The following is a 7,278-nucleotide window of genomic DNA, read 5'->3' as shown; positions in this document are numbered from 1 at the left end:
TTAGCCAAATCCAAGCAACCTTTATTTTTTATGAGTTCGTCCCTTTTCTATGTGAATTCGACTACAGTACGAAAAAAAAAAATAATAATAATAATCGCGAAAGGTCAAACAACACGTTTTAGAGGCATGCAAGTTTTCCTTTCTTTATTCTCTCCAAAGCAGCCCTTCGATTCAAGAGAGAGAAACATAACGAATTTTCAAATCCAAATATGTTTCAAAGTAAATGCTTTTGAAGCCTGCTGTGATTAGTTAATGGAGTAAGTTTAAACTATAATGGATTCATTGGCTTCATCTGCTTACAATTAAGGTTAGAATGAGCTCATTAATATTTTGTTATTGTTATTTTTAAAGGATATGCCGAGGTAAATCTTATAAGAGGAGAAAAATACAATCCCTTATACAAAGAAATCTTCATGTCAGACCATTTTACCATATGATCAAAAATGACCCGGACTGACAAATATATCTAAATTTTTAATGATTATAAATTTTATTATTTTCCTATCTATCTATCTGTCTGAGCTAATACAAGAATGTCAACATTCAATACCTATACCTATACACCCGCTTTCAGCCTCGACTGCGATGAACCTTTAGTGCCTTCACCAAATGTCTGTTAATGGATTCAATGAACGCTTGGCAATTTAAGGCTTTTTCACTTTCAAAAACTGAAAATAGACAGAGGGTGACACGCCTTGCTAATTTTATAAGTGAGTGATATCTCTCGTTTTATGTCTGGTCAAAAAGCAGGTCACAATGGTGCCATAATGCGACGTAGCTTTATGTACTATGGTGAAAAGTCAATGAATTTTCTGCCCGCTAATTCGATTTTTTGCGGTTCACTGATTTTCGTAAATATATATTATTGACTGCCCGTTAGACCCTATGAAATAGATTTATGGTTATTTACAGCACGAAAGCCAAAGAAAGGAAAGCGCAGTACTTTGATGTTTAACCGACTTTAACTTGGGTTTTTCGGTTCCGTCTCATGTTTGAAGCGGCATTCGCTGAATTATTGGATAGTTTCGACGTCATATTCATAAAGCCACAACTCGTTGAAAGTAATGTTTCATTTGAAGGTTCTCAGCRTACTCAGCTATCTTGTCAAGCATCTTCTCTCTACGTTCTTTTTATGAATGATTCAGGTCTTTTGGTAGAAATTTGACACGCTTTAACACGCTTCATACCGAAAACATTAAACAAAATGTATTTAGTTGATCATAAGAGATGCAGAGATCCTCTGCTATCTTTCTGATGCCAACACGACGATTATCAAGCACTGTTTCTTTCAAATGCAATCGGAAGTAGCAGAGGTGGATGTAGAACATGAGGCAAGTTTTCTATGCCTTCACTACGTTCTTTGAATGCTTTGTGTCATCCAACTACCTACTTGTGTTCGAGATAAAGTAGACTTCTCAAAACACTTCTTCAATGACAATCTAAGAAAATCGAAGCATTTTTTCAACTCAATTACCACAATACCTTGTAGTGCTGTTTTACMTTTGGTTCGGTAACAGCAAAAGGGTTCATGGAAATTTAAGGTAACTTGAGAGAAAATAATTCTGTGGAATTTTCGAAGATAGGGAAACATTGATCCACAGAGTAAATCTGAGTCGAGATATGATCTGACCCATATCAATCAGAGATTTTCTATAATTGCTAGAAACATAAGGAAAAAGTAATTAAGCATGAATTTTTCTATATACTCGAAGAGCTAACCTAATTTGTCTTTTTCTTGCCAGACTGTACCAGAAAAATAAATTAAGAATCTCTGTAAATATAACTGTAAATATAACTAGATAGTGTAAGCACGTGTAGAAAATCGATGATATACAAGTATATGGAAAATGTGGATAATATATTATRTATAATATATTTATGGTGGGACYGAGAGGAATAATTTATTTATCTGGAAGACAACGTTAATGAGCTGCATAACTATTTKAAGAAAAAAAAAATGTATTAAGACTTAAAGCTTCGGAAATTTCGCTTGTACTACCTTTTATATTATTATAAATATATATATTTTTTTTTCAATAATTTTTTTATAAGTAAAATTTCTTAAAAACTAAAATTGTGAAAATTTAATTCCTTAAAACTGCACAATTAAAGTAAAAGTATTGAATAACATAGCGAAGCGAGTAATTTATGTCAAGTCATAATAATAACATTAACAGCAGCTACTTAGTAGTCAGGCGTCATACCACAATTAACCGTTAGATGTGCTGTCGTATAAAACACGCTTTATTACCAATAACACTAGCACACACACATACCGCCTCACAAACACTTCAAATACTTAATTTATTCACATACTCACACACACATATATACATAAAATTGTTCATTTGTAAATGCGAGCTCACTGAAACTCGCAACTCATGTGCGCATGCTCGCACACCCACCCACTCCGATCCGACTTACAAGAAGCGCAGCTCAGCGAGCAGCTCAGCGAGCTTACCGCGTTCCAACTCAGCTCAAAGCGAACGACTCTTCCTCTTCGTGCGCTGTACTAGCTTTTGATTAAGCGGCTACGTAGGCTATTCTTGGCAACTGTTCTTGCTTTTGGCTTAAAACATACGCTCGACTTTTGCAGTCGGTATCGGTCATTGGCTTAACACACRTTCGAAATTTTTCTTTTCATTTCACATTCGGTTTTGCAGCCGACACAACCAACATCATAGCGGAAAAATGAAGAGTGAGAGAGTGCATATACATATCTATATGGTGTGTCTGCAGGTAAAACATATTGCTGTCTTGAAGTTTCAGTTTTAGTAAGATTTTCGGAAATATATTTTTAAGATGAAATATGCCTCAAAGGGATTTATATTAAATAGACTGAAAGAAGAGTTGATAAGTTAAAATGGATGTAGATATCTTGGAAAATCATAAATTTGTGCATGGAAGGTATTGACCCCATAGTGGTGTGATATCGTTCCGACAAATGAGCAGGTYTTTGAAAAGAAAATAATGTGYGAAAATTTTAKCTCGATAYCTTAAACACGACAGATTGCTCGCCGTTCGGGTCAACCTTCTCATTTATATATTATATATACTACACCTTAGAAGGTCCCGATGTTTCCCTCTGGTTTCTGCTACATATTCGTAGAAAACCCTGCTTACARAAACACTTTTTGCGGCATCATACCATTCCACTCAGTGCATATTTTCGAATAAAAATTCTGAAGAATGACATCCTTATAATAAATGTGGAACGAGTAAAGATAGATCCATCTAAAATGCTAATAGGATGACGAGTTCCTACAAAGACAAAATATATAATGTCCATTTGTCAATATTGAACTAATGTCTTCCTTCATACCATATGAAACTAAGCGATTTACCCAAAGTTATCAACATTTGGCCAGTGACAAGATTTTTATAGACTATGACTCACCTTGATAMAAATATTATACCTTGATTGAAACTGAAACAGAGCATTGTTCAAATTGGAATTTTTTTATTTTTATTTAGAAATAGTATTAAAAGATTAGATTTTATTTAGAAATTAGTTAGAAGAGCTCATATAAATACGGTATGCATCTAAAGAATATTTGATACCATTCCGCTAAAAAATTCCAAGTGGAAATATATAGGAATTAAGGAAAATGTAAGCTAACGGAGGCAGTTATGTTTACATTTATACCGATTAGAACGAAATAGGCAACGATTTAGAACCATAGACTCACACTATCTCTCTAAATCCGTCACRTGAATAGATTAGCCTCTTTCAGGTGAATTTACTAAGCATCATCAGCCTTCCAGACAAAAAGTAATTGCGTCATTCATTACTGGTGACGAGACTTGGTTTATGAATATGATGTTAAATCTGTCCGATAACACCGGTCAACAAAAAAAAAAAAAAAAATTTTTTTCGGGGTTTCTGTACTCATGCTTGAATTCTGATTCTAGACATTGAAAGACACTTAAATATTAATCTTTAGTTCTTTAAGTTTGCTTTGGGCTGATCTATATCGATAAGTATATTTGAATTTATTTCATAAATCAAAGATGACAGTACAGCTCTAATTTCTACGAAAGCAAACTTTAAAAACAAAAAAAATTTTACCCTATTTTTGTCATAGGAGAAACTAAAATTTAACATAACAGACCCAAAAATCGTGTTRACCGGTGTAATCTGGCGAATGGTGATCCAAATATTAACCGATACCGAAAAACCAAAATTTGCTGAAGCCACCGAAAGTCATCACACACAGWGAAGGTCATCACAGACACTTGAAAACCTTCACTGGGAGACTTATAATAAGTGTATGGATAATTGTATCAATCGTTGCCATGTTTGTATTATTTAGGCAATCTTTTTTAAAAGCAATAACACAGATTTGTTTTATCAATCCGGTTCAAATTTGATCAGATACAAAAAAAAAACACCTTAAAATACTTAAGATATTATTTTCAAGCAGTTGAAACAAAATTTGCTTCTCTTAACTAGCAAAATAAATCTTTTGCCTGCTTAGATTCTACAATCACCGCTCAGAACAGTCAATCGGTTCTCATTGCTGATGAATTAACTCGATTCCTCTAACTCTAATACTTTTCAATCTAAATTTTCTATTACATGAGCATACAAATAAAACCGTAGAATCACTGTTGCATTTTCGCTCCATACATACTCATTTTGTTGCAACGCTCAGCGGGCGCTCGCGAAAATTCTATGCTGCAAGAAGCAACTAGTTCTCCAGCTACAAAATGTGTGTATGTCTGTCTGTGCAGCACTTTGAAGGCTGTTTCGCTACGAGTTGTTGGTTGCAGCGAGCATTTATGTATGTAAACACGATATCTCAACTACTACTATAACTGTGTGTATGTGTTTTTATTTGACTATCGTTGTTGTTGCGTTGCAAAAATGCGAACAAAAGTTCAAGCTGCTGTTTGTTTTTTCTCCACGCCGTCTTCAATATTAGTTTTGGCATGCGGTTACTGGCGGCTATTGCTTGCTCGCTTGAATATATGTTTATACCTACCCCCGTTCGTGCTCTTCTCCCAAACCTTACTTATTATATTTTGCAGAAACCTTTTTCCGAGAAATTTAAATGAGCTCGCGCGCAAACTATTTTTTATGGCGACATAATTAGATTGCTACACAGATCGTTGCAAAGTTCAGCGTGGTCACGAGTTTCTTCCACCCATTTATGAGAATGACAGATGAGTTTTTGTATGTACATACTCGTACATATAAAAATATTTGCATATAGGCCTCCTTAGGCATAGATTCCATTTTAAGCACATAAAATATTAGTGTCGTAAATTTGACGAGGAAATCGAAGAGGTACACTTTAAAGAAGTCTAAATKAGAAGGCCGAAGATTGTCTTTATACTCCAGATGCCTTATATTTCGATTACCTGAAAGGTAAGCAGTAACATAAAAATACGATATTCTTTATCGAAAGGCTTGTGGATGGCAATTTTTGATATTCTGCATGTAATCTTCGAAATCAGTATGTGGCAAATTTATACCTAATTCTTGGATCAATTGAAGAAAGTTGAATATCTCTTCAATTACAGAATATGATAATCACTAGTATGATATTGTTCTCCTTCGAAGTTGAATTCTTAAAACGCACTTTAACTTGAATAAGCTATAACGGTACTACTGCTCGTGAGAAATTTGATTTTAGGAATTCTGTCGAAATAAGATGTCGAGGAGATCTTCGATGCGTGCTTGAAATTTAAAAACTGTTCTGTTGTTAACTCTGGTACCAGGTGGATCTTAGTTAACATGTCCAGAGGCATTATGATCTCCTATTCCGCCGAATAAAAATATGGTTTTTCTAAATCGATAATTATCGATAAAAATTAAAATCGAGAACGATAATTATCGATATCRGTCTTCAAATTTTCGAAATAAAAATGAATTTGACTTTCTTAACGGCGAATGATAATGAACAATATCGATTTTTCTAAAAACACTAGTTAAATTTTCTAAATCGACAAAAAAAAWTTTTYMAAAAAAAWTAAAAATCACTAACGGTAATTACCGATATCGGTCTTTCAATCTTCGAAGTTTTCTAATAAAAATTAATTTGTCTTTCTTAATAGATAATTTTTGTTATCGAAAAAAAATCTAATGGTAATTAACAATATCGATTTTCAAGACTGTGAAATGTTCTTTAAAAAAATTAACTTGGTTTTCTGATTTGATAATGATTATTGTTGGGAAGAGAAATAATCAAGAATGTTATTTAACTATATCGGGGTTTAAAAGAGCCAGGTGTTCGCTCAAGTAAATAGTAAATTGATTTTCTTAATTGATAATCATTTTTCTTGATAAARATATTAATCACAGTCGATAATTGATGGTATCGGTCTTCACAATTTCGAAATGTTGATCCAGAAATAAATAAATTCGATTTTTTTATCGATAACAATCGCTATGAAAAAACTCATCGCAAACCATAGATTCCGATATGATTTACTTAACCATTCATAAAATTTATCGATAAATATTAACTATTGCCGCCGAAAATTAACGCTTATTTTATGTCATTTTCGGAAACATGGTGAATTTCTAAAAAAGCTTTTGRAATTTTGAAATATGTAGTAGGTTTAATTATTATTATTTTTTTTTTTTCAATTTCGTGTTTATTTGCTCTTTTTAGCTTGAAAAATWTTACATACATTTTACTCAATACACCTTTAAGCTCTTCGCGTGTAAATTGTACAAAGATAAATTAGCAGCTGGCAAGAAAAATCTAAATTATTTTTCTCCACTTAACTTACTAAATTTTTGAAAATTYTACTAGAACATACCCACCACGGCTATATATCATATATCTGTGATGTCCTCCAAAGCACTGGCATTACGAACTCCGCCAGCATCACGACACCAACAACAGTACATTCGATCAGCACATTTGTGCAAATCTAAACAGAAATCAACACTTTGCTGTTCTACCAACTGTCGCTGCCGCTGTGTCTCTGACTGTTACCGCGGCTAGCTGTGGTTCTTTGTCAGTTTTGCTGTAACTGCGACTGTGCTGTCAACACATAGAGCGACAAAGTTCGTTGCCCCTAACCTAATTTTTCAATCAAGCCATCAAAGTGAATGCCAAGAATGGCAAAGTGGCAAGTGGCAATGGCTTTGGCCAAGACAGCAATGGATGCCAAGTGGCAGTGGTACGTTAAATATCTAATGGAATAATGGATGATAGCAAGTGACGAAGGCGTGCATATACGAGTACACCAATGTATGTGTTTGTGTAATACGTATGTATGTTTTCACAAGAAGTGGGCTTGGAGTCAACAAGTGATGCTGGT

The sequence above is a fragment of the Bactrocera latifrons genome, unplaced genomic scaffold, assembly GCF_001853355.1.
Source record: "Bactrocera latifrons isolate USDA-ARS-PBARC rearing strain unplaced genomic scaffold, ASM185335v1 scaffold_305, whole genome shotgun sequence".
In the NCBI taxonomy this organism is placed as follows: Eukaryota; Metazoa; Arthropoda; class Insecta; order Diptera; family Tephritidae; genus Bactrocera; species Bactrocera latifrons.
This window is presented reverse-complemented; position numbering follows the sequence as displayed.